At 37.0% G+C, this 16,162-nt stretch overlaps 1 pseudogene; it reads left to right on the plus strand.

Moving 5' to 3' along the window:
- Nucleotides 1-15,143, plus strand: part of LOC131521761 (structural maintenance of chromosomes protein 6-like) — a 49,300-nt pseudogene extending 34,157 nt beyond the window's left edge.
- Nucleotides 15,144-16,162: the final 1,019 nt, after the last annotated feature.

Below are 16,162 nucleotides of genomic sequence, written 5' to 3' on the forward strand. Positions count from 1 at the left end.
TTTAACAAATGTTCTTTGGAGGGAGTTTTAAATTTCCAGCAATATATTGACTGTCCTACACGTCATCAAAAAATACTTGATTTATGTAATGGGTCAATTACCGGATGAATATAGATCCTTTCCCAGACCCCCAATTGGTTGTGCAGACCATAATGTAGTCTCTTTGCAACCATGTTATAAACCAGTGTTGCAGAGAGAAAGGCCAGTCATTAGGTCATTTCAAAGGTGGACTGATCTTACATCTTACAGTTACAAGACTGTTTTGATCGTACCGAATGGGATATTTTTTTAAACTTCTTGTGTAGACAATGATGAGCTGGCTGATGTTGTGAGTTCTTATATTCATTTTTGTGAACAGTCGGTGATACCTAGGAAAAATGTAAGAATTTATTTAAATAATAAGCCCTGGGTGACAAAATCATTGAAACATGTTTTAAATGAGAAGAAACGGTTTTTTTTATCAAGGTACAGATTTGGAAAAGAGGCAGGTTAATAAGGAAGTAAAACGAGAAATTAGGAGGGCAAAGATGAAATATAAGGCATCGGTGGAGGAGAAGTTTATTAAGGGAAATATTCAGTCAGCATGGAAAGGAATAAAAGCAATGGCTGGTGCAAAAAAGAAAGAATCAATTGGAATAACTTTGACTGAGTCTGGGATAGAAAAGGGAGAGATAGCTAATGAATTTAATGATTTTTTTAGGCTATTTGATTCACACGATTTTAATGAAATGAGTAGGGTTTTTTGTTCTAGTTTGAAATCAGAGGAATATCTGCAAATTGATAAAGCCTCTGTTTTGAAGGTTTTGCAAACTACCCAACAAAATAAAAGCCCTGGGCCAGATAAAGTGAGTGGGAGAGTTTTGAGGAGTTGTGCTTATCAGCTCTGCGATATCACTCATCTCATTTTTCAGACCTCATTGAAATTACAGAGAGTACCCTCAGTGTGGAAAAAATCCATTATCGTACCGATTCCTAAAAAGACCAATGCTAGACAAATGAACGATTTTAGACCAATTTCTTTAACATCATTATTAATGAAGTGTTTTGAGAGAATTATTAACACTTGGCTTGTAGAGCATACTAGTCAGTTGATTGATCCGCTACAGTTTGCTTATAGGAGAAATAGGAGTGTGAAGGATGCCACCCTGACACTCTTAAATTTTATATATAAACATGTGGATACCAGTAAGAGTCATGCTCGTTTATTATTAATAGATTTTTCATCAGCGTTCAACACTATTCAACCAATTCTTTTAGCTGAACGTTTGCTCTTCGAATTTGATGTTCCTAAAGGTTTGGTGGCCTGGATTTTAGATTTTCTGACCAGAACATCTCAAATAGTACGGGTAAATGGAGAACATTCCCGGGAACTTTATTCTTCAGCGGGCTGTCCCCAAGGCTGTATTCTTTCACCTTTATTATTTATTTTATATACAGATAGGTGTAGAAGTCAATATCCAGACAGACATATTATTAAATATGCCGATGATACAGTGGTGCTAAGTCTGTTAAAGCAAGGTGACACAGAGCATGGGCCCATTTTGAATTATTTTTTGGATTGGTGTGAGAGTTCTCATTTATAAATTAATGTCTCCAAAACAAAAGATATGACGATAGAATTTTATAATTCTGTTGAAATTCCATCTAAAGTAGTCATTGCAGGTAAAGAAGTTGAGAAGGTCAGTTCATACAAGTATTTGGGTACATTAATCGATGATAAGCTTAGTTGGGTGGAAAACACAAATTTGATTATATCGAAAGCACAAAAACGGTTATATTTATTGAGGAAACTTAAGTCCTTTGATGTGGATAAATCCATATTGATAATGTTTCATAGATCTTTTATTGAAACTGTATTGACCTTTGCTATGATTTGTTGGTTTTATGGATTAAATGTTAAAAGTAGATCCCTGGGTTTGTCTGCTTTGTGTGAGAGGAATGTTCTTAGGAAGTCTTTGACTATCTTGGATGATACATCTCACATTTTGTATTTAGAATTTGAACTGCTTCCCTCAGGCAGGCGATATAGAGTGCCTAAGTGGAGGACTGTTAAAGCTTCTAGGTCTTTTGTTTCAAATGCAGTTATGAGTGTAAATGCTTATTTGAAACAGAGGATAAAGGTGTAACGTGAATTTTAGTAGCACATGAGGAATTATTGTAGATGCCCAGGGTTTGTGATGTTTTTGTTTTTATAATGTTGTATGTTTTTTGTGAGGTTTTGAAGCTGCTTAAATTGCCCTGTAAAGGGATAAATAAAGATATTACTACTACTACTGGGTAGATTTTCATGTGAGATTCCAAAAGGAGATGGACTTCATTCCACTGGAGGAAGCATTATTATGGATTATTAGCCGGAGGCAATGGTATAAAGTTAAAACACTGTAATGATGGATTTATTTCTTACAAACATGCAGCTTTTTGCTCCACAAGATGTTAATTGATGGACTGAAGTGGTGTGGATTACTTGTAGATTATTGTGATGTTTTTATCAGCTGTTTGGACTCTCACGGCACCCATTCACTGCAGAGGATCCAAGTGATGTAATGCTAAATTCTCCAACTCTGATGAAGAAACAAACTCATCTACATTTTGCATGTCTTGAGGGTGAATACTTTTTCAACACATTTTTACAATTTTGGTGGACATTTAAACGTAAAAATATTTCCTCTCTGATTCTCCCCTCAATTCTTAAATGAAACTGTTTGTCGTGAAATTATTTACTTATTAAATTATACCATGGTATTAACATATGAATATGATAATCAGAGTAGTTCACCTGATAATGTACTGCCACAGTACCATGCAGTTATTTTCCCCTTGCATCTATGAAGCACATCTACATTGTTTATCATGCAGGTGAGATACATATAAATGTTATGATGTTGTAATGGTGAAGTTGTTGGTCATTGAATCTTCTAGGCAGTTCCATGAGGCGAAGGAAAACTTCAGTAACATAGCCCGACAGGTCAAGGGTCTGGAGGCTATCATCCGCCAGTTAACTGAGATCATAAACACCAGACACGATGATTACGCTGAAGTGAGAATGTAAGTTTCATTAGAGGCTCTCGTCTGATTCTCGCTGACTGATTTGAAATGTTTTCTAATAGATTGTTTTAATGTGTCTGAACTTCAGACCACCAACTCAATGGTCACAAATGAAACAGCCTTTGTTTGTCTGTCTATGTTTGTCTATTTTAATGTCTCTCAGAGGTAAATCACTGTATGAGTTTTACTGAATTATTTTTCTGTTGAAAAATTACCTATTAAGGACAACGCAGGTGAATAGGGTAAAAAAATAAATAAATAAAAACTAATAAATGTCACCATACTTCCCCAGTTGATTTATTATATTAAGAATTGTGTCTTATATTACAAGTTTTTTGAAATTGTATGTTTAAAAATGCAAATAATCCATTATTTAATTAAATAAGCAAGAATTTGCATACATTTCCATAACAGGAATATGAACATTATATAAAGCCAGGTTCAAAATTCTTGTTTCATTTTGTTGAAAAAGTTAAGGATTTTTACATCAGGGATTTTAGATATCATTTTATCACTCCATAAATCAGAAAATACTGTACTTTACATCAGCCAAATCAAATGCACGTAGATAAAGTGCAATAAAATAAGTTTTCTTTCCACTAGTCTGAAACAACATGTCTTAAAAGAGCAAGTTACAGTGGGACATATCAAAGGGCTTTTGTCCATTTTAGTGCAGATTTTAGGGTACTGATGATGATGATGTAGGCTGTGTTTCTATGTGTTTCCAGGTATCTTTCTGTACGCTGTAAGATCTACTTTAACTCTATGCTGTCTCAGAGAGGATACATGGGGAAGATGACCTTTGACCATAAGAATGAGACTCTCTCCATATCAGTAAGACTTTGAAAGATGATTATATATCATTGATGTATTTGTTTTCTTAATAAGTAAACACTGGATGCAGGCATAGAGGCATGCAGTCTTCTATAATTCAATTTTGTTGAATAGCCTATGCTCTCAAAAAAACCTCCTTGGGGTGAGGATTTTACTCTACATGTAGTAACCGTGACCTTTTAAGAGTACAGTAGTTTCTCATGATGATGGTCATCTGTCTCTTCCTCAGGTTCAGCCAGGAGAGGGTGGTGTGAGTGACATGCGTTCTCTGTCTGGAGGAGAGCGTTCGTTTTCTACCGTGTGCTTCGTCCTGTCACTGTGGGCCATAACTGATGCTCCGTTCCGTGCTTTAGATGCATTTGATGTACCTATGGTAAGGAGTGTGTGTATATACAGTCATGGCCAAAAATATTGGCACCCTTGCAATTTTGTCAGAAAATGCACCCCTTCTCTCAGAAAAAAGGTTGCAGTTGCAAATGTTTTGGTACTCGCATGTTTATTTTTTTGTTTGCATTGGAACAACAAAAAAACAGAGAAGAAAAGTCAAATCTGATACAGTTCCACACAGAACCCAAAAAATTCACTGGACAAAGTTATTGGCACCCTTAACTTAATATTTGGTTGCACCCCCTTTGGAAAAAATAACTGAAATCAATCGCTTCCTGTATCCATGAATGAGTTTCTTACAACTCTCTACTGGAATTTTGGACCACTCTTCTTTTGCAAACTGATCCAGATCATTCAGATTTGAAGGATGCCTTCTCCCAGCTGCTGTTTTGAGATCTCTCCACAGGTGTTCTATGGGACTCAGATCTGGACTCATTGCTGGCCATTTCAGAACTCTCAAGCGCTTTGTTTGTAACCATTTCTGAGTGCTTTCTGAAGACCCATGACCTCTGGTGGAGATGCAGCTTTCTGACACTGGCCACTATGTTGCGGCCCAAATTTCTTTGGTAATCATCAGATTTCATGATACCGTTCACACAGTTAAGGAATCCAGTGCTAGAAGCAGCAAAGCAACCCCAAAACATCTTTGAACCTCAACCATGTTTGTCTGTAGGGACTGTGTTCTTTTCTTTGAAGGCCTCATTTATTTTTCTGTAAACAGTGCCATGATGTCCTTTACCAAAAAGCTCTACTTTTGTCTCATCTGTCCACAGTACGTTCTCCCAGAAGGACTGTGGTTTTGTCACATAAGTTTTGGCAAACTCCAGTCTTGCTTTTTTATGCCTTTGTGTCAGCAGTGGTGTCCTCCTGGGTCTCCTACCATAACCCTTTTCATTCAGATGGCGACGGATAGTGCGAGCTGACACTGTTGTACCCTGTGTCTGCAGATCAGCTTGAATTTGTTTGGAAGTTAATCGGGGTTCTTTATCCACCATTCGAACAATCCTTCGTTGTAATTTTTCATTAATTTTGCTCCTCCGTCCATGTCCAGGGAGGTTAGCTACAGTGCCATGGGCTGTAAACCTCTTGATGATATTGCGCACAGTGGACACAGGAACATTAAGATCTCTGGAGATGGACTTGTAGCCTTGAGATTGTCCATGTTTTTCCACAATTTGTTCTCTCAAATCCACATACAACTCTTTACACTTCTTTCTTTTCTCCATGCTCAGTGTGACACACAACACAAAGGTTGTCAACTTTTCTCCATTTTAACTGGTTGCAAGTGTGAATACTATATTGCCCACACCTGTTACTTGCCACAGGTGTGTCTAAATACAAATTAAAGGAGCATCACATGCTTGAAAAGCAATTATTTCTTACAATTTTGAATTTTTTTTTTTTTTTTTTACATTACAACCATTTTTATACACAGTCCCCCCATTTTCAGGGGCTCAAATGTAATTGGACAAATAAATATAATCATAAATAAAATGTTCATTTTTAATATTTTGTTGAGAATACTTTGTAGGCAATGACTGCCTTAAGTCTGGAACTCATGGACATCACCAGAGACTGGGTTTCCTGCTTTGTGATGCTTTGCCAGGCCTTTACTGCAGCTGACTTCAGTTGTTGTTTGTTTGTGGGTCTTTTCCCTTCACTTTTTTTCCTTCAAAAACTCCTTGGTTGCTTTTGCTGTATGTTTTGGGTTATTGTCCATTTGTACTATGAAGCGCCGCCCAATCAACTTTGCTGCATTTGTCTGAATCTGGGCAGAGAGTAGGCTATATCCCTTCACTTCATACACTTCAGAATTCATCCGGCTGATTCTTTCTTCTGTCACGTCATTAGCAAACACCAGTAACCCAGTGCCACTGGACGCTCATGCCATCACACTGCTCCACCATGTCTCACAGATGATGTTGTATGCTTTGGGTCATGAGTTGTTCCAAGCCTTCCCCATACTTTTTTTTCCCTGTCATTCTGGTGCAGGATGATCTTAATTTCAGCCATCCAAAGAATGTTTTTCCAGAAGTGGTCTGGCTTGTTTAGATGTTTTTTGGCAAAGTCTAATCAGACCTTGTTTGCACCTTGTGGTGAACCCTCTGTATTTGCTCTCGTGAAGTCTTCTCATGATTGTAGACTTTGACAGTGACACGCCTGCCTCCTGGAGAGTGTTCTCCTCTTGGCTGGATGTTGTGAAAGGGTTTTTCTTTACCATGGAGAGGATCCTCCGATCATCCACCACTGTTATCCTCTGTGGATGTCCAGGCCCTTTTATGTTGCTGAGCTCACTAGTGCTTTCTTTTTTTCTCAGAATGTACCAAACTGTTGATTTGGCCACTCCTAATGTTCCTGCTATCTCTCTGATAGATTTGTTTTGTTGTTGAAGCCTAATAATTGTCTGTTTCACTTGTATAAGAGATCCTTTGACCGCATGATGTGGGTTCATTAAAGCTCAGAGTGTGCACTTTAAGCCCACATTCATTATATAAATGTAACTTGAATATGTTTTGGTCAGCAGCTAAAATAATAAAAATTGTGCCTGTGTCCAAATATATATGGACCTAATTGAGTATACAGTATATATATATATATATGTATGTATACACACACATACAGGTGCATCTCAAAAAACTAGAAAAAAATTGTTTTTTTTGTAACTTATTTCAAAAAGTGAAATATATTCTAGATTCATTAAATGTGAAGCATTTCAAAAGTTTTTTTGTTTTCATTTTGATGATTAGAGCTTACAGCTCATGAAAGTCAAAAATCCAGTATCTCAAAGCATTAGAATATTTCCTAAGATCAATCAAAAAAAGGATTTGCCAAACCGAAAAGCTCAAGTTCTTTAAAGTACAGGTGCATCTCAATAAATTAGAATGTCGTGAAAAAGTTCATTTTTTCTTGTAACTTATTTCAAAAAGTGAAACTTTCATATATTTTAGATTCATTACATGTTGTCAGTCCTGTCTTCCTGTGTCTTGTGTTTCCCCTCCTCTCGTGCCCATATTTGGTTTGTTCCTGTTCCTGTCCTCGTTTAGGTTATTAGTTAATTTGCTCCAGGTGTGTCTTGTTTTCTCCCGATTTCCTTGTCTTTAAAAGCCCCAGTCCTTTCAGTTTGTGTTTGTTGGGTCTACTTGTTGGATGTTGTGTGTTTCCCGTGTTTTTGTGATTCCTGTAAATAAAGTCTGTTCTACGTTCCTCCATGTCTCGCTCTTGTTCCTCCCAGCGGATCCTGACACATGTAAAGTAAAACATTTCAAAAGTTTTTTTTGTTTTAATTTTGATGATTAGAGCTTACAGCTTATGAAATTCAAAAATCAGTATCTCAAAATTTTAGAATATTTACATTTGAGTTTCAATAAATGACCATCCATACAGTATAAATTCTGGGTATCTCTTGTTCTTTGAAACCACAATAATGGGGAAGACTTGGCAATGATCCAGAAGACAACCATTGATACCCTCTAATTTGTTGAGATAGTGAATTGGTGGGTTTTTGTTAAATGTGAGCCTAAATCATCACAATTAAAAGAGCCAAAGACTTAAACTACTTCAGTCTGTGTGCATTGAATTTATTTAATACACGAGTTTCACAGTTTGAGTTGAATTACTGAAATAAATGAACTTTTCCACGACATTCTAATTTATTGAGATGCACCTGTATGTTAATTTATGCACTCAATACTTGGTCGGGGCTCCTTTAGCACGAACTCCAGCGTCAGTGAGGTGTGGCATGGAAGCAATCAGCCTGTGTCACTGCTGAGGCACTATTGAGCCTTCAGATCGTCTGGATTGTTGGATTAACTGTTTCTCATCTTTCTCTTGAAAATATCCCATAGATGCCATACGGGGTTCAGGTCAGGCATGTTGGCTGACCAATCAAGCACAGTAATATCATGGTCAGCAAACCACTTGGAAGTGGTTTTGGCCCTGTGGACAGGTGCTAAAGTCTTGCTGGAAAAGAAAATCAGCATCTCCATAAAGCTTGTCAGCAGATGAAAGAATAAAGTGCTCCAAAATCTCCTGGTAGAAGGCTGCATTGACTTTGGACTTGATAAAACACAATGGACCAACACCAGCAGATGTCATGGCACCCCAAATCATCACTGACTTGATGAAATTCTTAGAAATGTGGGTGTTTCCCCTTAAAATTAAAGAAAAGGTCCTAGTAAAGAAAAAAGTAATTCAGAAAGTATCTTAACCCTTAAAAGAGGTCTTAAGGTCCAAAATTGTTAGGAGTACGGACGAGGACTTCTAAGAGGCTTAAGAGTTTCTTTAGCAGTGGAGAAAATGGACGAAACATGAAAAGGGAGAAGGGATGTGTTGCACACAATGCATGACAGTGAGTTAATAAGACGCTACATATTAGATCGTTCAGGGATCATTTTTGTGACTGATCTTATTAGAGACATGCTAACATCCCTGAGAAATGGACGTAATCACTACATTAACTACATTAACATATTTGGCAACTGGAAAAATGCAACTATGCAGCAGCAATGACTGGGTCTGTACCTGACAGCACTTTCAGAACCTCATTGTGTCGCTGTTCATTTCCTATAAAATACATTAAGTATGACAGCATGGTAAATAAAAAATAAAGAATATATATACATATATAATGTGTGTGTGTGTGTGTGTGTGTGTGTGTGAGAGAGAGAGAGCACGGTAAAGCAGGAAAAATTATGCCTGTAATTTCAAAGTGAAGGCTTATAATAAACCCTACTCTTAAAAGCGCTCTTTTATTTTCTTCTTGGACAACCAACCAATCACAGTCTTCAAAAGACTGTCATAGCTAGCAACGGGGTCAGCCCTGCCTCCTCACTAAGATAAAAGTTTTTGTCTTTTCCTTGCTCAGAGTTGCTCTCAGATTAGTCCTGAATCACTTTTAAGCTAAGACTCCTTGTTCTAAATTTTTAAGCTAAATTAGGAGCTCTCTGAGAGGATTCTTAGAATCTTTAGGAATACGGGCCCTGACCTTGATTTCCAAATGAAATGCAAAATTTACTTTTATCTGAAAAGAGGACTTTGGACCACTGAGCAACAGTCCAGTTCCTTTTCTCCACAGCCCAGTTAAGATGCTTCTGACGTTGTCTCTGTTTCAGAAGTGGCTTGGTAGCCCTTTTCCTGAAGACGTCTGAGCGTGGTGACTCTTGATGCACTGACTCCAGCTTCAGTTCTCTCCTTGTGAAGCTCTCCCAAGTGTTTGAATCAGCTTTGCTTGACAGTATTCTCAAGCTTGCGGACATCCCTGTTGCTTGTACAGCTTTTCCTACCCAAATTCTTCCTTCCAGTCAACTTTGTATTTAATATGCTTTGATACAGCACTCTGGGAACAGCCACCAGGGTTGCTGCAGGATTTTTAAGCTCAAATTTAAGACTTTTTAAGACCTTTTTTAAGACCTACACAAATAAAATTAATACCATATGAGCAGGGTAGGGCAATGTCTATGGTAAACTGTAAAATGAATGTAAAAAGCATGATTTACAGTTCAGATAGAAGTTTTCACGAAACAAAAAGTTTTATAAAATTATACACTTCACATTTCAGCCTTTAAACCATTTTTTAAGAAAAAGTAATATATTATATTAATTTAAACAATTATCAATAAGTTATAACATGTGACCCTAGACCACAAAACCAGTCTTAAGTCGATGGGGTATATTTGTAGCAATAGCCAACAATACATTGTATGGGTCAAAATTATTGATTTTTCTTTTATGCCAAAAATCATTAGGACATTAAGTAAAGATCATGTTCCATGAAGATATTTTGTAAATTTCCTACTGTAAATATATCAAAAGTAATTTTTGATTAGTAATATGCATTGCTAAGAACTTCATTTGGACAACTTTAAAGGCGATTTTCTCAATATTTAGATTTTTTTGCATCAATGGAAAACTAATTTATTCAGCTTTCAGATGATGTATAAATCTCAATTTTGAAATTGACACTTAACGCCGGTTTCACACTGCACGCGTAAGCAGGGTGTATGCAGCTCGTATTTTTTTCTGGCGTCCATGTTAACAGATTAGAGCATTCACACCGCACGCAGAGGCGGCGTGGCAGCGCGTGGCAGCGCGTAGCAGGAGCAGAGCAGAAGCAGCAGTGCCGCGATAGTTTCGGCGCCGAGTCTATTTTTGCTGCGCCGCGTACACTGAATTAAAGTCACAGTGCATTGTTCTTGATCAAAATTGACCCGATTAACATTAAAAATAACAAATTTCACCATAAAATCATGTAAGTGATGTGTTTCGTGTTTCACAATCACCATATGAAAAAATAAAATGCACGAAAACACATCACTTCCACGAGTTTTTGCCCAAACTTCAAAGGTCTGTTAAATGAATAAAACTAGAGTCGTTTGTTAGCTTTAATATTTTCAATTCAATTATTCAATCCAATTACACTTTATTGTTGGAATTCATTCCAAAATTTGTCTTGGATCTCACAGCTTGTCTCACATCAATTCACATTGATAAAAAAACAATACAATAGAAGCACCTTAATACAAACACATGGCTACAGTGCATTAGAATAGTGAGTCCTTTCTATTTTCCAGAGCCCAGAGAGGCCTGTTTGAAGCCCCAATTTTGATTTATTAATTTTACAGACTGATACACAAAAGATTTATGTAACACAGCCAATTCAATCTAGCATATGCTGTTAGATGGCAAAAATGAATATTCCTCATACAAAATGTGAGAAGGGTCAGACATAGGCTAATTTTTCCTGACAGGGTCAGCAATTATTTCATATATACATCTTGATAACTTGTTTATCATGTAAACTACATAATATTATTTATGTGTGGGACAGAGGGGAAGGGTCGCATCACAGTATACTGGCCATATCATACATCAAAGCACATGGCACAGTGTTCGGAGGAAAACCTGGGGAAATATCATATGACAGAAATGATGCTCGTCTGTATTGCAGTACAAGCCGCTGTTCAGCGTGACAAACGCTGCCAGTGTGAAAGCACAATGGGCGCGCGCTGCTCACGCTATGCATAAGCGCCGCTTCTGCGCTGCCTACGCTCTGCTTACGCGTGCAGTGTGAAACCGGCGTAAGACTGGTTTTGTGGTCCAGGGTCACATATTAATTAAATAACATACAAACACATTTTAGTGTTTAGATTTTTATAATGAATTATCTCCTTATCGATCCACCAGTTCACATTTACAGCTCTGCGTGTTTGCAGGGTAAAAACATGGGTCGATTTTTGCATTGGTCTGAACAAAAACAACCCAATGTTCCTGCAATACTGGAGGCTGCAGTTCTAGGACTGCATAGGACCCTATTTTTTGGGACAGCACCATCTATTCCAACAGAGGAGACCTGATTCAAACATTAAACAAGCAGCACATCAGACGTGAAGCGCTGCAGCTAATTAACTGAAGTCTCACACAGACACAAGTCTTCTTTCCAAGAAAACTTTATTTTAAACCAGAATATATTGAATATTGAAATAAATTAGGTTAAATATTTCAAGAGGGTTACCAACGGGTATGTTTAGAGTTAGGAGTTGGTTAGGACAATAATTAAGTGTAGACAATTAAATAACTACATAATTCCTTAAAAATAATAATATACAGAATTGAATACCAAGTGCTATAAAATAGTATGAGCCACTAATATTCAGTCATTTAGCAGATGCTTTTATCCAAAGCGACTTATAAATGAGGACAATGGAAGCAATCAAAATCAACAAAAGAGCAATGATATGCAAGTGCTATAACAAGTCTCATTTATCCTAACGCATTACATGTAGCAAGAGATTTTTTTTAATTATATAATAAACAAAAAGAAAGCAGAACAGAAAAGGTATAGAGCAAGCTAGTGTTAGAGGCCTTTTTTGCTTTTGTTAATTGTATAATAAATAAAAAGAAAACAGAATACAAAAAGATTAGAAAAGCTAGTGTTAGTTTTTTTTTTTAAAGAATAGAATTAGAATAGAGAGAGGTGTGACGTTCTTCATTCTCTCTTACATTCTTTTTGGCTCATTAAAAATTAATCTTGCTGCCATGTTCTGGATTAATTGTAAAGGTTTGATAGAACTGGCTGGAAGACCTGACACAATACATACATGCTAAAAATAAATAAATAAAATAAAATAATTAAAAAACAAACAAACAAACAAAAAAACTATAGGGTCCTAGAAATCCAGTTCTGAAACTACAGCCTCCGGCTACTCACAACAACAGCCTTATTGAACATGCAGATTCATTCTCTGCCAGCAGGAGGCGCTTTCGAACAGTTTCCCCGGTAATGGCAGAACACAAAGCAGCGCATCACCGGTGTTGTGCCCATTTTCGACTGCCAAATTATTGCCCCCCTCATTGAAATCGCTACCTGATTGCCTAATCCTAAACCCACCCCTAATCCTAACCCCTCCCCCACACCTAACCCTAAACCTACCAATATTAGGGGGGTAATAATCTGGCGGGGGTCAGAATTCTGCACAGCACCGGACTTTGAAACGTGCAGTGCTCATATTTTATTTATAGCCTTTTGAAGTTTAATGGTCACATTAAGCTGTATCACGATTCTGGTCTGTTAATATTTACTAATTAAATTTAATCAGGATTTTGTCTTTAGTGTATATTTTGGGTGCTGCAACTGGTAACCATTTTTTCACAGTTTAGCTTTTTGTAGTTATGTTGACAATGTTGACAAATTAATTTGTACAAATACAAAAATGTAATGTTGTCTCTCTGATTAATATGTGGCCATAAAGTATGCAAATACAAAAAAAAGTTTGTAGTGGTTTTGGACATTGCTGTCACTGCTTGATGTATCATGTCAAGGAGCCAATAACATGTTTTGCGAATACAAGATATTTGTCATGGCTACTAAGGAGAATCAGGTGAGTGGAGTCCTGGAGAAGAGCATGCAGTCACTGTATTGTGTGTTTGCTCTCTCAGGACATGGTGAACCGGAGGAATATTGAATGCTGAATATTGCTGCCAGTCAGCGCTTCAGACAGTTTATTTTCCTCACACCACAGATCATGAGGTAAAGAGCTTCTCTAGTGTTCATGAAGAAATATGTAGATGTACAGTGCCCTCCATAAGTATTGGGACAGTAAAGACAAAATTGCTCTGTTTGCTGTGTAGTCAAGATATCTGTAAATAGGATTAAAAGATGAATATGAGACAAAACTACAGAATGTCACATTTTATCATTGTGTGATTCAACAAATATGTGTTTTACCAGCTAAGAAGTTCAGCACTTTTAGAGTTTCATCCCCCTACCTGATGTGAGCATATAAGTATTGGAACAGTTGCCTCACAGGTCTTTCTAAGTGATCAGCTGTGTCCTGTTGCATCAATTCTTCAGATATTAAAAGCATATATCCATTGCTTCTGCATTCTGAGTCTTGCATTTGACGACGACACACACAAACCAGGATGAAGATGAGGGAGCTGACTTTGAGGGAAAAGCAAGCAATTTGGATGCTAAAAGAAAAGAGGAAGTCAATTAGACCTCTAGCAAAAACAAAGCGCATGGATAAATCAAGAGTTTGGAAACCACCGACAACATCAGCAACCAACAAGGACCTGATCGGCTGAGATAAACAACAGTAGTTGATGGCAGACAAATCATAAAGGCTGTGAAAATGAACCGTAAAAGACGTGTCTGTAAAATCACCAACAACTTCCAGAAAGCTGGGGTGATGCTCTGACAATCTACTGTCCTCATGAGACTTTGACACAGAATTACAGATGCTACACAGCAAGATGCAAACCTCTGACCAGCTCCAAAAATAGAAAGGCAAGATTAGAGTTTGCAAAAAAGCACAAAGGTGAGCCAGAAGAGTTTTGGAACTGTGTTTATGGACCGATGAGACAAAGATTAACCTTATCTAAGTGATGAGAAAGCAAAAGTGTGGAGAGAAAAAAGGGAACTGCAAATAATCCTAAGAATACAGCCTCATCTGTAAAGCATGGTGGAGGTGTTGTCATGGCATGGGCATGCATGGCTGCCTCTGGGACAGGCCCTCTCAATTTTATTGATTACTTTGTGTGATTGCAGTAGCAGAATGAATTTGGAAGAGTACATAACCATCTTGGCTACCAGTATTTAAGAAAATGTCACCAGACTCATCAGAAAGCGCTTCATATTACATCAGGACAATGACCCAAAACACCCAGCCAGTTCAGTCAAGGAGTTTATCAGGGGGGAAAAAATGGAAAGTCTTAGATTGCCCAAATAAATCTCCAGATTTAAATCTGATTGAACATGAATTTCTGAAGGCAGAAACTCCCCAAAACAAGCAACAGTTGGAATTGGCTGCATTAAAGGCTGGGAAAAGTATTTCAAAGGATAAGGCCAAGAGTCTGGTGATGTCTATGGGTCACAGCCTCACTGCTGTGATTGTACGCTAGGGATCTGCAACTAAATAAAAGCTTTTAATCTTTTACATCTGCCTTAAGTTCAACTATCCCAATACTTATGCTCACATCAGATAGTGGGATGAACTCTAAAAGTGCTGTCCTTTTTATTTGGTAAAACATGTATGTGTTGAAACAGCTAATAATAAAATGTGACATTCTGTAGTTTTGTCTCATATTCATCTTTTCATCATATTTGTACATATCTTGACTACACAGCAAACAAAGCAATTTTGTCATTACTGTCCCAATACTTGTAGAGGGCACTGTAGTTAGATTAGAAGTCATGATTGTCTTATTTTGTGTCATTTATAATGGTGTTTTTAAATTGATAGTCCTAGTAAAAATATAATGTTCTGTTATTTCTGTATCCCAGTTCTCTGCCAGTCAATAGCCTGATCCGCATCCTCCGTCTGAATGACCCCGACCGCAGCCAGTCTGCTCTTCCCTTTGGTCAGAGGAATCCAGAATAATGCTGTTATCCACTGAACGTCATCTTATGTGTATCAGGCAAATCAAGTCAAATCAGGCAAAGTACTTACAGCTGGCAGCTGCACTTTACAGTTCTATTGCGCACAAGTTTACAGGCTTTTTTTTCTGAGATCACTTAAATGTACATTTATAACTAATTTTGTTATATAAAACAAACCAAATTTTGCAGGTTCTGTTTTGTTCTGTAGCAAAGGAACAAATGTAATATCCACACACTGAATTAACTGCTCCATAAAAAATATATTTTATTGCAACGTTTCGTTAACGCAACCTTTGCTATAGTTTGATTTTTTTGTCCTGCACCTGAGCCCTATTTGGGTTTGTGGGATGTGCGCAACTTTCTTATACTTTGGCTTTTCTGTTTTGTTCTGCGCTTAAATTTTTAAAATAATAGTTTTTAGGTTTTATAAAAATGTTTGTGATTGCAATGTTATTTGCATTTGTACCTGTTGAATAAGGCATATAAAGACCAATTATAGCTTGTTGCTGTTATTTGTTATTTAATTTCCAGTCTTGCATCGTTTTATTTTTGTCACTGAACTAATTAAGAAATTAAAATGTTTCTAGTATGACAAGAAATAATCTGTCACTAGTATTTTGTTTGATCATTCATCAAAAATGTGTGGTTTCCCAGTAAAGCTCATGACAAACAGTCACAATGGCATTGATTCAGTTCTATGATAATCTTTAAACCGGTACTTCAGTAGCGACTACATGATAGCATCCATTTGTCTCTGAGTCTCTTACTTGACTCACAGTTCCTCTTTGCTGACTCAACTTGTCATTGCTATTTACATCCTGTCATTTTTTTGAGGCAGTTCACCTTGACGTACATTTGTGTTTTTTTATGATTGATTGTGTGCAAACTGGGGACTGAACATTATGTTGCCTGTTCATTGCTCATTCATTGTTTTGATTTTATTCAGAATATATTCAAACATATAGACTGAACCATTATTTACAGAATATTAAAATTGACCTTTGTGAGTTAACTTAAGTC

The sequence above is a fragment of the Onychostoma macrolepis genome, chromosome 02, assembly GCF_012432095.1.
Source record: "Onychostoma macrolepis isolate SWU-2019 chromosome 02, ASM1243209v1, whole genome shotgun sequence".
Classification (NCBI taxonomy): Eukaryota; Metazoa; Chordata; class Actinopteri; order Cypriniformes; family Cyprinidae; genus Onychostoma; species Onychostoma macrolepis.